The 13,698-nt window shown below is 43.3% G+C and overlaps 2 long non-coding RNA genes across 6 annotated transcripts in view; one reads left to right on the forward strand and one right to left on the reverse strand.

Annotated features, from left to right (window-relative positions):
* Positions 1–803: 803 nt before the first annotated feature.
* On the forward strand, positions 804–12,490 carry LOC102023908. 3 transcript variants are annotated; one of them, XR_260446.2, is made up of 5 exons: positions 804–849; positions 6,502–6,581; positions 8,486–8,537; positions 8,903–8,968; positions 12,135–12,490. It is a non-coding gene; the product is annotated as an uncharacterized LOC102023908 (long non-coding RNA). The 3 variants fall into 3 exon arrangements; XR_260445.2 differs by lacking the exon at positions 8,486–8,537; XR_260447.2 differs by lacking the exons at positions 804–849; positions 8,486–8,537 and adding an exon at positions 6,162–6,202.
* A 93-nt stretch (positions 12,491–12,583) lies between these two features.
* Positions 12,584–13,698, reverse strand: part of LOC102023590 — a 19,416-nt gene continuing 18,301 nt past the window's right edge. For all 3 annotated transcript variants that reach the window (XR_001233370.1, XR_001233369.1, XR_001233371.1), the window contains exon 6: positions 12,584–12,728. This is a non-coding gene — a long non-coding RNA (uncharacterized LOC102023590). The remainder of the gene's footprint in view (positions 12,729–13,698) is intronic.

Raw genomic sequence — 13,698 nt, forward strand, 5'->3', positions numbered from 1 at the left:
TGGTCAGCCGAATTAAAAGTTCCAGGAAGTCAGGTGCGGTGGCGCACCCCTGTAACCCCAACACTAGGGAGGCTGAGGCAGGAGGATTGCTGCGAGTTTGAGATTAGCGTGGGCTACAAAGTGAATTCAAGACCAGTGTGAATTACAAAGATTTACAAAGCGAGTCCCTGTCTCAAAACAAAACAAAAACGAAAATTTGGAGAAAAGGTGGACGTCCACGAACAAGAATTACTACGCTCATACGAAGAGAGTTTTTAAAAATATTGATGTCAATGCTGAAACACAGCCCATAACTGCTGCGGGGCGTATAATTTATGATTTCCTGCAAAAATACAAGAATACTGGCCCATTCCCATGTTTCTTGTCACTTCCTGCAGTAATTCAAGAAGTACAGGTTGCTGTGCATTCTATTAAGTCGATTTCATTTACAAACAACATGTCCCGTACCATAACGTGGTCTGATACGCGTTCACGGAGTGTGAAAATAGTTGAATTTGCACTACGTGATGTTTATCCTTGAGTAATTATATATGGGTGTTCTGACATTTTTCTCTTCAACCACACTATGTACGTCACGAGATCAATTAAATCTTCTAGGCTAAAGTTTTGATAGGTTATCCTTTAAAACATTTTCCAACATAACCAGTGTGCTTTCGGTTCAAATCTCCACCGCGCGGCTAAACACCTGGTATCCCGCCGCCCTGACTCTCTCGGAACCAAAACACACAAACGCTTCCGCCCCGGCGCCGCGTTCTGCAGGAAATACGTCATCTCCCCGCGCAGCCGCCAAACGGGCAGAGCGCGGCGGGGCTGACGTCAGTGCCCAGTGCCGCCTGAGCGGAGCGGGACGTGAGTGCTGCCCCTCCCCCGGGTTTCGTTTTTGTTTTGTTTTTGTTTTGTTTTTGTTTTTGTAGTTTTTTGTGTTTTTTTTTTCGGTATCGGGAATCGAACTCACCACCTTGCGCTTGCCACGCAGGCGTTTCGCCGCTGAGCGAAATCCCCAGCCCCCCCGGGTTTCGTTTTTGTCCCGACTGTTTTTGTCACCACGGGGCTTGTGTTGATTCGTTGTGGTCCCCGCTGTTTCGCTATTTTCTGTTATAGTGACCTCTGGAAATTTCCCATTAGTCACATTTCCTACAAAGCTTTTGGTGTGTAATTTACCTTTATTTATTTTATTGTATTTATTTATTTATTTATATTTTTTATTTATTTTTTTTTTTGGTACGGGGAGTGGAACTCAGGACTTTGGGCTTGCCAGACAGGCGCTGTGCCACTGAGCTGTCTCCCCTTCCTGTAACTTACCTTTAAATTTTTCCTTTGCAGGCTTCCTATTATAGTTTTGGCTTTTGCTCTTTGCGTATTAACCTCGGTTTCGTTGGTGATTTTTTTTTTTTCCCCAGAAAAATATGTAGTTTCTACAACGCTGTTTGCTTTTTATACTTACTTTAATATGAAGCCATAATTTTATATCCTTCCTGTTCAATATTAATGATTTTCATTGCTTTACATTCGGATGAAAATTTCAAGTATTTTTCAATAATAGCGCACTATTTCATTTTATTTTTATCTTATTTTTGAGCCAGGGTCTCACTATGTAGTCCAGGCTGGCCTTGAGCTCACTGTGTAGCCCAGGCTGGGTTCAAACTCTGAGATCCTCTTGCTTCAGCCTCCTGAGTGCTGGGATGACAGGCCTCAGCCCCCACCCTAGCTCTCTTCCTGCTTTCAACAAGTTACCTTTATATTAGAGGATTTCTAGAGATTTTTAACTTGAACTTCCCTGGAGTCTCCATATTCTATGATGAAGTACTGTTTTTGTGGTACTGGCAGTCGAACTCAGGGACTCACGCTTGCCAGGCAGGCTGTGTGCCACTGAGCTGTATCCTCTACCCTACTGCTTTTATTTTTTTTTAAGTTGTATAAGGTTGGAAGCTTCACAAATACATTTTAGAACAGCTATTAGACCTTGCTTTTCTGTGTATTCTGACTGCCCCTACTCTGTCTTCCTCTGCTTCACCTTAAAACTGATCATTCAGTCCGAAAATTATTCAATTGTTTTTTCTTAGGCCACTCTCCTAGTCCTGGATGGCTCCCCCACCCCATCTCTTCCTCTTTCTTTTCGTTTTTTCTGTTTTTTCTTTCAGTCTTTTTGAGACAGGGTCTTGCTATGCAGTTCAGGCTGGCCTTGAGCTCATTTTGTAGCCCAGACTGGCCTCGAACTCCCAACAATCCTCCGGCCTCAGCCTCCCAAGTGCTGGGATTACAGGCATGCACCACCACGCCCGGCTGTCTTTCTTTTCTTGAAAACTATTAACCAAACTCCATAGTTCAGAAGTCAGCATTTTAAAAATTGTAAGGTATTAGACATTGTTAATTCTAAATTGCTCAGTGTTTGAAGTTTTATAGATCCTTTGATCTCTGGCACCTTGTCACCCCTGTGGCAGGAGCAGTGAGGCAGAGTAAATAGTATGTAAATGGCCAGGCCTGGAAATATCTAGAAAAGCTTCATTACAAGTGCACACCTTCAAAGAAGGGGATAATTTCTGACCCTGTATCTCACAAGGCTCCTTCTCACAGGAAATACTGCTGTAGTTGACACCTAAAATCATGGATTTTTTTGTTGATTTTACCTTAATTTTGTAATTTTGACGAAATTTTTAAAGCAGTATCAAAGAATATAAGAGAAAAAGAAGGAATCTCTATATAAATATACTAAGGTCTGCGTACAAATTGCTATTGTTATTTTCTATAATATTGTTAATTATGTCTTGTTAACTGTCCTAATTTTTTGAAATAGGAACATACTCTGACAATTAAAATGAAAGAAAGTGGAAAAATGTTTAAAATTGTGATTGAAAGTCCACCTTGTAGCACTAATTTCAGCAATTGAACATTGGCATGCACTACCAATATTATGGGATGGAGGCCCTCCTTTTCTTTCTTATGCTTATAAATACATTAATAGGTATCATTACATTTGCTTCTTTGTGTGTTATGAAAAAAAATTTAGTGATACTTGTTAAAGAATGGTGAGGACAGCCCGGTGTGGTGGCACACACTTGTAACCCCAGCACTGGGGAGGCTGAGGCAGGAGGATTGATGGGAGACCAGCCTGGGCTACCAAGTGAGCTCAAGGCCAGCCTGAACTGCACAGTGAGACCCAGTCTCAAAAAGACAAAAAAAAAAAAGAATGGTGAGGACCATCAGCATTACCATAGTTTTAGAGATGATGACATTGAGATTTTTTTACATAAATTACTATATTTTATTTTTATTTTACTTAGAAAATCTTACATAGTACTATGTTCAATGAATTTACATCTATTAGCTTATTTCATAAATAAAATAGAAAATGGAAACTACTTCCAATCCTACTCCCGTTCCCAAGATAACCCTGAGACACCCCCTAGATAACCATGCTTAGTCATTTGAGGGATTTGTGTACAGCGTCTTTTCATTGAACATGAGTTTTTAGAAAATTTTGTCATGTGTCCTTCTAGTGGTGTTTTTAAAAAAGTTTTTGTTATGGTTACTTGGTTTTTATTTCATTTCATTTATTCCTTTATTTATTTATTGTCTTTTTGAGACAGGGTCTTGCTTATGCAGTTCAGGCTGGCCTTGAGCTCACTTTGTAGCCCAGACTGGTTTTGAACTCCCAAAGATCTTGTTGCCTCAGCCTCCCGAGTGCTGAGATTGCAGGCTTGCACCACCATGCCCAGCTAGTTACTTGGTTTTTAATTTAAATTTATTTTTAACTGATACAGAAAATCATTAAAATGTACAATTTAGGGGGTAAAGGAAGTGAGGTTTTGCAGTGAGGTAGAGAGAATTAGCTAAGGTATAAACACAGCATGGACAAGTAGGAATTTATAACCAAGAAGCAGGGTGAGGATCAGTGGATGGGGAATTACCAAGATTTAGTAGCACATAGGGGTCTTTGGCTAAATTGACAAAATGGGATTCTGGCAAAAGAGCTTGCTGGCAAATGCTAGGATGATTAATCTCAGCACCCAGGGGGCACATATGAGGGCAGAGCTATCAGAGGGTAAAAGAGGGAGGACATGAAGGGATTCAAGGGGGAGGAGGTTTCAAGGGTGGGATTCTTGTTAAACTAATTGAGTACAGTTGTTATTACAGCTGGATTTTAGAAGTACACAAGTGGGCCTAAAAAAAGGCCCCAAGCCCGGTGAGGTGGTGCATGCCTGTAATCCCAGCACTCGGGAGGCTGAGGCCGGAGGATTGTTGGGAGTTCGAGGCCAGCCTGGGCTACAAAGTGAGCTCAAGGCCAGCCTGAACTGCATAGGGAGACCCTGTCTCAAAAAGACAAAAAAAGAAAGAAACACAAAAGAAAGAAAGAAAGAGAGAGAAAAAGAAAAAGAGGAAGAAAGAGAAAATGTTAAAATGTATTTACAGTGTTGGAGCTGAGGTTGTAGCTCAGAGGTAGAGCACTTGCCTATCATAGGGAGGACCTGGGCTCACTCACCATCGCAGTCCCCAAATATATGTGTTTACAATTTTAATACAACAATTAAAAATATAGCAGTCAGTGCTGAAGTGCTGAACTGTGAGAAGCCACCCTCCTCTCTGCAGTCACCATGTCTTCACCTTCAGGATGAGCAGCTGGGCGTGCTGGTGCAGACCTGTAATCCTAGCCCTGAGGAGGCTGAGGCAGGAGGATCTTGCGAGTTTGAGGCCAGCCTGGGCTACAGAGCTCAAGGCCAGCCTGAACTGCATAGTGAGACCCTATCTCAAAAAAAAAAAAAAAAACCCTGCAAATACAGAATGAGCAACATCATATGTTTTGTTTGTTAATTGCCTTCCGGTCAAATCTTCCACATGACTTGTTTTTCTGTTTTTTTTTTTTTAAATTAATAAATTTTATTGGAAAACAGCTATACCCATTAATTTATGTATTATTTATAGCCATCTTATGCTAAGACAGCAAATTCCAATAGTTTCCAGAAAAAACGTTACCCAAAAGCCAAAACTATTTACACTCTGGGCTTCAATCCCACCACACAATATTCAGTCTGGAGCTTGGGAAGTTCAGCCTTTGGTGTGCAAATGAAAATGAGATACAGACTTGGCAGTTGGAGCGGGGGTGGGGGGGGTATAAATCTTAGAATTTTAAAGGAGTTGCAAGGGATCCCTTTCAGAGCCTTTTTTTTTTTTGGTTTTCTTCCAGTACCAGGAATCGAACTCACAACCTCGCGCTCGCCAGGCAGGCGCTGTGCCGCTGAGCTAAATCCCCAGCCCCCCAGAGCTTTTCTCTTTCCAGAACTTGTTGGGGTTTTCAGTTCCCTTGGGTTCTCCTTTCAGCCCTCTGGCCAAAATTTCAGTTGTACGGGTGGTCAGAGGACACAGAAAAAAAGTAAAAATCAGGGAGTTTATGGCAGAGGGAGGTTCTGGGTTCAGTTACCAGGAGGATGGTATGGTTGACCCTGCTATCCTGGGCCTCCATCTCTTCCAAGTAGTGAGACTCTCCTCTCAGATTGGTCCCGTGAGCTCACTTAATCGCCATTGGCCGTGACAACTGGAAGGCCTGAGGGGTGGAGGGAGAGCAATCTGAGGCAAGAACAAAGGTAGGGAAGAAGGGGATTCTGCAGTCCCAGAGTCCCCTTTTCAGTCCTCGGGCCTGGAACTAAAGGCCTCCTCCTGGAGCCATTCCTCTGCACCACAGTGTTCACTTGGAATTTCTGCATGTTTACGAAAAGGGAAAACTCATCTCTAGTTCAGTAGTACTTAACAGTACTGCACTTGGTTTTGACCCTTGAAAGCACAAGTTATTTTATGAGCTATAATATCCCTTGTTATCTCCTCGCCTTTAACTCCCTTGACATCTCCTCCCTCTTCTGTGCTTTGATAGCTCTGCCCTCATACGTGCCCCTGGGAGCGGATGCTTAATCATCCTAGCCCTTGCCAGCAAGGCTCTTCCCCCAGAATCCTACGGTCACTTTCAGAGTCTGCAAATAGCTGTTTCATGCATCTCATCCAACTTGTATACCTGTTTTTAATTACAGGCCTCAGCAAACTTACTCTTTCTCTTTTCCTAAAAGGGCGGGCTCTAGCTGGGTGTGGTGAACACACCTGTAAACTCAGCACTTGGGAGGCTGAGGCAGGAGATGTTGTGAGTCCAAGGCCAGCCTGGGCTACAGCGTGACCTCAAGGCCAGCGCAAACTGCATAGCGAGCCCTGTCTCAAAAAGGTGAAAAAAATAAAGAGCTTTAGTGTTAACCTGTGTTAATTCTTTGTGAATTTTAGTGAATATTTGAGAAAATACTTCTATTCATCATTTCACTATGTTTTTCAATGTAGTTTATTTATATTCTTAGGAAATTTTGAATAGTTATCAATTATAACGATTTTGGCACCTAGTTTGGTTATCTGAACAATAACGCCACGTGTAATATGCAGTATTGTACAGTTTATTAAACAGTTTCTACTTCAGCAACAAATACAATTGCAGAGACTTAACTGAGTGTATGATTCCTTCTGCTTTCATAGCAGTGTGAAACCCCAGCTCCTGAACCTTGCAGAAGAAAACCCGGAAGACTGGAAACCAAGGGCTTTGCCACTCTTGTCTGGTAAGCCAAGAGGTCAGGAGCATCTGGGCCCGGCCTGCCTGTATGTGCTGACTGCTGTCAGCTCGCTGTACCCTGAGCTCCGCTCACACCCACAGGGCTGGAGCCAGGGCCTCAGGCTCTCCCACATGAGGCAGGTGCTGGAGGGTGACTTTGCTCGTGGAATTGATGCGGGCCAGCAAGGGCCGTTCTGGTTGCACCTATGCAGTACAGATGGGGCGGTGAAGGGTTCTGTGCCCCTTCCTCACGTCACGGTAAAAAGAGACCTTTTCATTCAGACCTTGTGCCTGTGCCCTCGGGAAGACACACTTAGAGCAGCGAGAGCCGTCCGTGGCGGCATTTTAGAGTCTGTCATTACAAGACAATCTTGTAAAGGGAAGGTTCATTTCTATGTGTGGTTCCTGTGTATATATTACTAACCATAAAGTTACAATAATATTACTTACTTATCATACACTATTTAAAGGAATATGATGTTGATACAGATACATGGGTTTCAGTTTAGTTAATATACACTGTATTGTAAATGCAGAGAGGAAAGGAGCTGGATGCAAAACTCGGGAGGCATGAAGTGCTGAAGTCATAACACTAAGCCTGCTCTCCGGCCATATTCCTCAGCACTGAGTTGGTAAATACGCCACTCTATGAGGTTCTCAAGCCACTGCCCATTTGGAATAAACACACTTTTTCTTTTGGTTTTTTGAGACAGGGTCTCACTAAGTAGTGCAGGCTGACCTTGAACTCACTATGTAGACCAGGCTGGCCTGAAATTCATGGCAATCCTCCTGCCTCAGCCTCCCACGTGCTGAGGTTACAGAGGTGCACCACCACACCTGACTGGTATAAGTGCAATTTATACTGAATTATTGATTGTAGGGCAGGGTCTCCCTGTGTGCTTCAGGCTGGTCTCCAGCTCTGAGCTCAAAGGCTCCTCCCTCAGCCTCCCCACTCTCTGGTACTCTAGGCACCAGCCATCACAGCTGAGTAGCTTTTGGAGTCTTAAATTTCGTTGTGTTAAAATTTTCTAGGGTATTTTATATTGAAGGGACACAGTTATATCCATTTATTCCTATTCTTTGGTGTTTCCATTTTTAATTCTCTTATTATGTATAGTACAGGAAACACTGTTGGAACAAATATGCCAGGACATGTGACAAACTAGAATATGAAATTCTCTAGGAGATATTTATGCAGTCCAAAGCTGTTCCTGTGAAATCTTGCTAGACATGGCACTATTTCTTTTGGAATCTTCTCAAACGATGGCATGATTATATTTGACTCATTTTTTCTAGACAGATCCAGAGACTTTTTTATTATAAAATATGGGCCACCTACGTGTTTGCATAATGCAACCGTTTTCCTACTCTTTATGTCTCTTACCACATCCTTTCCCACATCTCCACATATTTGTACCAGGTCACCTAAAATTAAGGACTAGCAAAGCAGAGAAAAAGCGAAGGGTGGTGAGGAGGCACTGCTGAGGAAGGAAGCTGACGCTGTTTTTGAGGAATGCTTTACTAGAATATTTTACATGCCTGGCATGTTATTGGTTAGGTACCAGCATGGAAACTGACACGTAATACATTGGCATACAGGTGCAGGTAGGATGCTTTTCACATGCATGACAAATTCCTAACATGAAAAGACCAGTGTCTTCTTCAGAGGTCAAGCATATTTTCCTTTACTTAGCATGGAACTTGTTTCTGTTTCCTTTTTTTTTTTTTTTTTTTGGTATCCAGAATCGAACTCACAACCTTGTGCTTGCTGGGCAGGCACTGTGCTGCTGAGCTACATCCCTGGCTTGTTTCTCTTTCTGCATCCTCAGTGTGTACTTTCTTCTTTTCATCCAATTCTAGAAAACGTGACACAATGTTCTGTTTAACCAAATGTTATTCTGACCCTTCTAGGCTCATATGTGTACTTCCGTGGAAAACACAGTTTCACAAAGAACCCTAGGAGGTCAGTTTTGCCAGAACCATATCCTACTCTCAATCTATGATCGCGTTCCTCAGCCACCACCATCTCCCAGGCGACATACGATCGCTCTGGACGGTCTTCTCCAAGAACCCTGTTATGCCAGCTTAGCCGGAGTCTCCTTTACTGTTAATATTATGTCTGAGTCATTCTCCATCCCCTAACCCTCACCCTCATCCTTGGCTATAAATTCGTACTTGCCCTGGATGTGTCCTGGATTCAACCCAATTTGTCTCCCTGCCTACAAAACCCCGTTGCTGTGGTGCCTGGACCTTTCCGTGACAGTCCTGAATAAAATATTCCTACTATGCTCTGTCAAGTATCACTGAATATTGTTTCTTGTTTAACAGATGATTTGAGGAGGGAAATTGACTGACTCTCCAAATGAGTGACCATCTCATAGGAAAGCCATCCAGGTAAGGATTATTCGTGTTCCTTTTTCATTTCTGTCAGAAAAATGGCGCAATCAGTGCAGGTCTTTACAGTCTTGCTTAGAGGGCGCACAGCTGATTTTCACTCAGAGATGTAGCACACATTAACTGTGCCATGACACGGCTTTTGCGAAGAACTTTCCACAGGATTGGGCACCTAAAGTGTGCTCAATTAATATTAGCATTTATTGTGGAAATTTCTCACATTCATTTATTTTTTAAATTTAAAATGTCAATTATATATTTCTTTTCACCACGAGATATGAACAAAGTGAGACTAATTGTGGCTACATCTCTTCCTTGGAATCCTGCTCCAAAAAACAGGACTGTAGGGGCTGGGGAATTAGCTCAGCAGCACAGCCCTGCCTGGCAAGCACAAGGTCATGAGTTTGATTCCTGATACCGAAAAAAAAAACAAAACAAAACAGGACTTAGGAAGGAAGTGACACAATCAAAGGCTCCCTTTAGAGCATTAAGTATCATTGTCATCCCAAAGCACTTGGCATAGTTCTGGAACTTTAAATGTTCTTTCTTTTTTTGTTTTTTAGATGTTCTTTCTTTGTCAGACCTTCTGCTTTCCTCTGTGGACCACTTTTTGTCCTGCTACAGTGCATGCTGTGGGAGACACTTGGTCTCACATTGACTCTGAGTTAGCTGTTCCTATGAGCATTACGATATTACCATGTATTGTAACAGCTCTGCCTGGGCTAGCATTAAATAATGGTCAGAGCATTCCTTTGGAGAGTGTGAGGTCGGGACATGATACCTTGTAAGGTCCTCACCGTGAGGCTAGAATTTTCTCAGAAGAAATGAAGCCTAGGCTTTTCCTGGAAAAGATGTTTATGGTGTAGCTCAGCAACACAGTGCTCAGTAGTTGCCTAGCATGTGTGAGGCCCTGGACTCATTCCCCTGACCCATAAAACGTGCAAATATTGGAATCAGTGTTGCTGCCAACAGACTTGATGTGAGCAAAGACATGACTGCTAGTGTCCAAGCTCCATACCTAGGAAGACCAAAGGGCTACCTAGGCGCATCCCATTATGAGAATACCTATAGGTCTGAGGAGCGTCCCGGGAAGTACCTGAAAGTACACAGGGTGTGCCCGATGTTGCTGTGGTGGAATGAGGCATAAGAACATCTCTTGAAAGCTTATTTCCGAGTTTCCTTTGACTCGCCGGGGATGTAGCGCAGTAGCACAGCGCTGCCTGGCAAGTGTGAGGTCTTGAGTTTGATTCCCAGTGCTCAGAAAAACCCAAAAACATGTATTTGTTTTCTGGTGCTGTAACAAAAATACTCAAAGCTTGGATTATATGAAGAAAGAAAGAGTTTATTTAGGTCACAGTTCTAGAACTGAAGAGCATGGTGCCAGCATTTGTTCTGCTCTGGTGAGGGCCTCCTTTACTGTGCCTCAAAGTGTGGATGACATCAGAATGGCAGCAAGGATAAGAGGGAGAGGATAGTTATGCGGGAAGAAGGAAGCCAGAGGGTAGGGAGGAGCCAGCCTTGCTCTTCTGCGGTGACACACACTCGAGGGAACCAGTCCCTTCCAAGAGAACACTTAATTCTTTTTAAGGGTGATGCCCCCCAAATCTAAATGCTTCACAGCAGACCCCACCTCTTAAATACCACCACCTTGGGCACCACGCCCCCAGCACGTGAACACTCAGAGCACACCTTCTCTGAGAGACTGCAAACAGCAAAAGAGAGGAAAGGAGGCATCAAACAATTAAGCACAAATATCTGGGAAAACAGTGGGCCCTGGACACACATTAGAACAGCAGGCAGGAAGTCCTTCTCCTGGGAGGACCACTTTACCACCATCTGCTGCAGCAGGGTGTGGAACAGTCTGGACATCAAATGCAGATCTTCTGAACAATTCAACAATGAAACCATTTTTTTTTAATGCGGACAAAGTTAAGGTGCTAGCTCAAATGCAAAGCCCTGTCACTAGGAGGCTTATGTTCATTTTGATCAGTAAGTTTCTGGACAAGAATATGTTATTTCTCTTGTTTAAGTTGTTAGAGATGAAATTTATGGGTTTTCACATGGTAGGCAAGTGCTCTACCACTGAGCAATATCCCAAAACCCACAATTGTTACTTAAAGTGTGACTAGAAGGATGAAATACTACCAATCAAAAGTTTAAAGCCTGAGGGGCTAGGGACTTAGCTCAGGGGCACAGCGCCTGCCTGGCAAGCGCAAGGTAGTGAGTTCGATTCCCGGTACTGGAAAAAATAAAAAATAAAAAAAAATAAAGCCTAGAATTCAGAAATCTTCAGTAAGAGTTTGCTGGAAATTGTAGGAAAACAAAGTTTGGAGAGCTTTTCCCTGAAATACTAAATACCTTCACATGGTAATCTAAGGCAAGGTATATAGTCAATATTTCAGGCAAAAAGCTCTCCATGTTGTAAAAATGTTATTTTTCTACAATTTATTTATTCATTATTTTTGCTAACTTTTATTGAACAATTTTTATAGGGTTTAAGCTTCTGATTGGTAAATTGAGGTGAGAGAATAATCCTAATAAAGTACATTAACCAAAACAGTCAAAAATACAGCATCTGAACAAACAGGAATGTCCAGGTGAGAGTTTGCAGCCAACCAGCCAGAGCACACGCCTGTAATCCTAGCACTCTGGTGCCTGAGGCAGGAGGATCGCCAAGAGTTTGAGCACAGCCTGGGCAACATAGTGAGTTCAAGACCAGCCTGAACTACACAGTGAAATCTCCACAAAACAAATAAATAGTGCAGATGGTTGGGACTAGTACATGTGATATAATCAATGGACTCATCTATTTGAGATGCACTTTCATGAAAGAAAAATGAAGCCCATGTGGTGAGGCACACCTGTAATCCCAGCACTGGGGAGGCTGAGGCAGGAGGATCATTGCAAGTTCAAGGTGAGCCTGGGCTACAAAGTGAGTTCAAGACCAGCCTGAACTGCATAGTGAGACCCTGTCTCAGAAACACTAAAAAAAAAAAAAGAAAAATGCCCAGCTGCATCAGGATGTAATCTAATAGTCCTTAGCTTATAATTGCTACATAGTTCTTTGCAAATTATGCAGGTGTCCATCCTATTTTTATGGTTCATAACATAAAGATGAACGTGTAAATTAATTAATTACTTTAGGTTCCCATAATTATGTTCACAGGCTATATCTAATTCTTCAGTATCAGATTTACACTCAGAGCCACTGAGGTCTGTGATGTTCAAGTCCTATTATCCTCTGCACCTTCCTGGAGATGAAGATGTACCGTTTCAAACTGAAAGCAAAACACACCCCATCTCTGTCCCCAAGAATTCTCTCCAAGATACTGACACCAGTTCTGCAAAGCTTCAGGCTGCTGATTTTACCAGGAAGGCAATAGAAGTTTTGAAACCATGTTCATATATGTAAATCCAATGGCAGTGTACAACCTGAGATACCCTTCCATGTAAGTTGTATTTATTTCCCAGATGGCAAATAGAAGAAACTGTGCATAATAAAAAAAATGATAAAACATAAAATTGAGGCTTGAAAAGGTTCATAAAAGGAGCACTGCTTTCTGCGCTTAGGGAATGTACACAGCAGAGGACAGGTGCAGAGTGGAGAGAAGGAGCAATGCTGCATCACCCGACCGGTGACAGGGGCTGGCTGTGAGGAAGCTGGCTTAGCGGACAGGCAGGATGCGCCTCCTGTAGACCCACTGTTGAGAGGGTGTCTTCTGACTAAAGTCCTGTCATCTTCCAGGAGCCTGAAACAGCACTGTTAAAAAAAAAGAAAAAGGAAACAGCATTGTTTTTGAGCAGCAGTGAAAGAGAGCATCTGCTGTTCTATTTCCACTACTTTTGTGGGGCTTCTGGGGGAACATCATAAAGTTTTCACATTCTCTGAGATTTCAGTCAGTGGGGATTTAGAAAATTGAAATCTATACTGTAGGAAATGACACACTGTAACCCCAGCACGCGGGAGGCTGAGGCAGGAGGATCATTGCGAGTTCGAGGCCAGCCTGCGCTACATAGTGAGACCCTGTCTCAAAAAAAAACAAAACAACAAAAAAAAAAACTGTAGGAAAAAGAGCGGCACCCAGAATTTAGAGGACAGCATCGAGTACAGTATGGCATGGGCAAGGATGGCCTCCTGGAGGAGGAAATGAGAGCATGCTCTGAAGGGTGAGAAGCAGTGACCAAGCAAGTAGGAGAGGGAGAGAGAAGAGGAACAGTACATGGCACAGGCCAGGTCACGAGAAGTGGCCAGGGGGTCTGAGCACAGCTTGGAATGGTCAGCGGTGAGGGGGCAGGAGCAGTAATGGTGGAGAATGGGGAGGAGATGGGAAGGTACGGTAGGCCAGGACGTGACACAGGGGCCGCACACAGAGGATGCATTCTGTGCTGGAGAACTGATAGCCAAAGCATGTTTCTTGACATATTAGCTCAGCCTACATGTCTTCGTATCTGAAGGGTCAGAATAGTGATGCTGGGCCCCGTCCATGCGGAGACTCCTGGGCATCACCACAGGGCTTGGGTGTGGGGAGAGGTGAAGATGCGGAGGAGCAGGAACGGCCCTGTGGCACAGGACAGGAAGTTTTGACCTGGTGGTGGTAGAAAGAAAACAAACCCAAGTGCTACCAATATTCATCCAAGGCTTTTAAAATGGGGCTTTTGACGCCGGAAGTTGTGGCCTATGCCTCTAACCCCAGCACTCAGGAGGCTGAGGCAGGCAAGTTCAGAACCAG

This window comes from Chinchilla lanigera, unplaced genomic scaffold, assembly GCF_000276665.1.
Source record: "Chinchilla lanigera isolate Chin_1 unplaced genomic scaffold, ChiLan1.0 scaffold00015, whole genome shotgun sequence".
In the NCBI taxonomy this organism is placed as follows: Eukaryota; Metazoa; Chordata; class Mammalia; order Rodentia; family Chinchillidae; genus Chinchilla; species Chinchilla lanigera.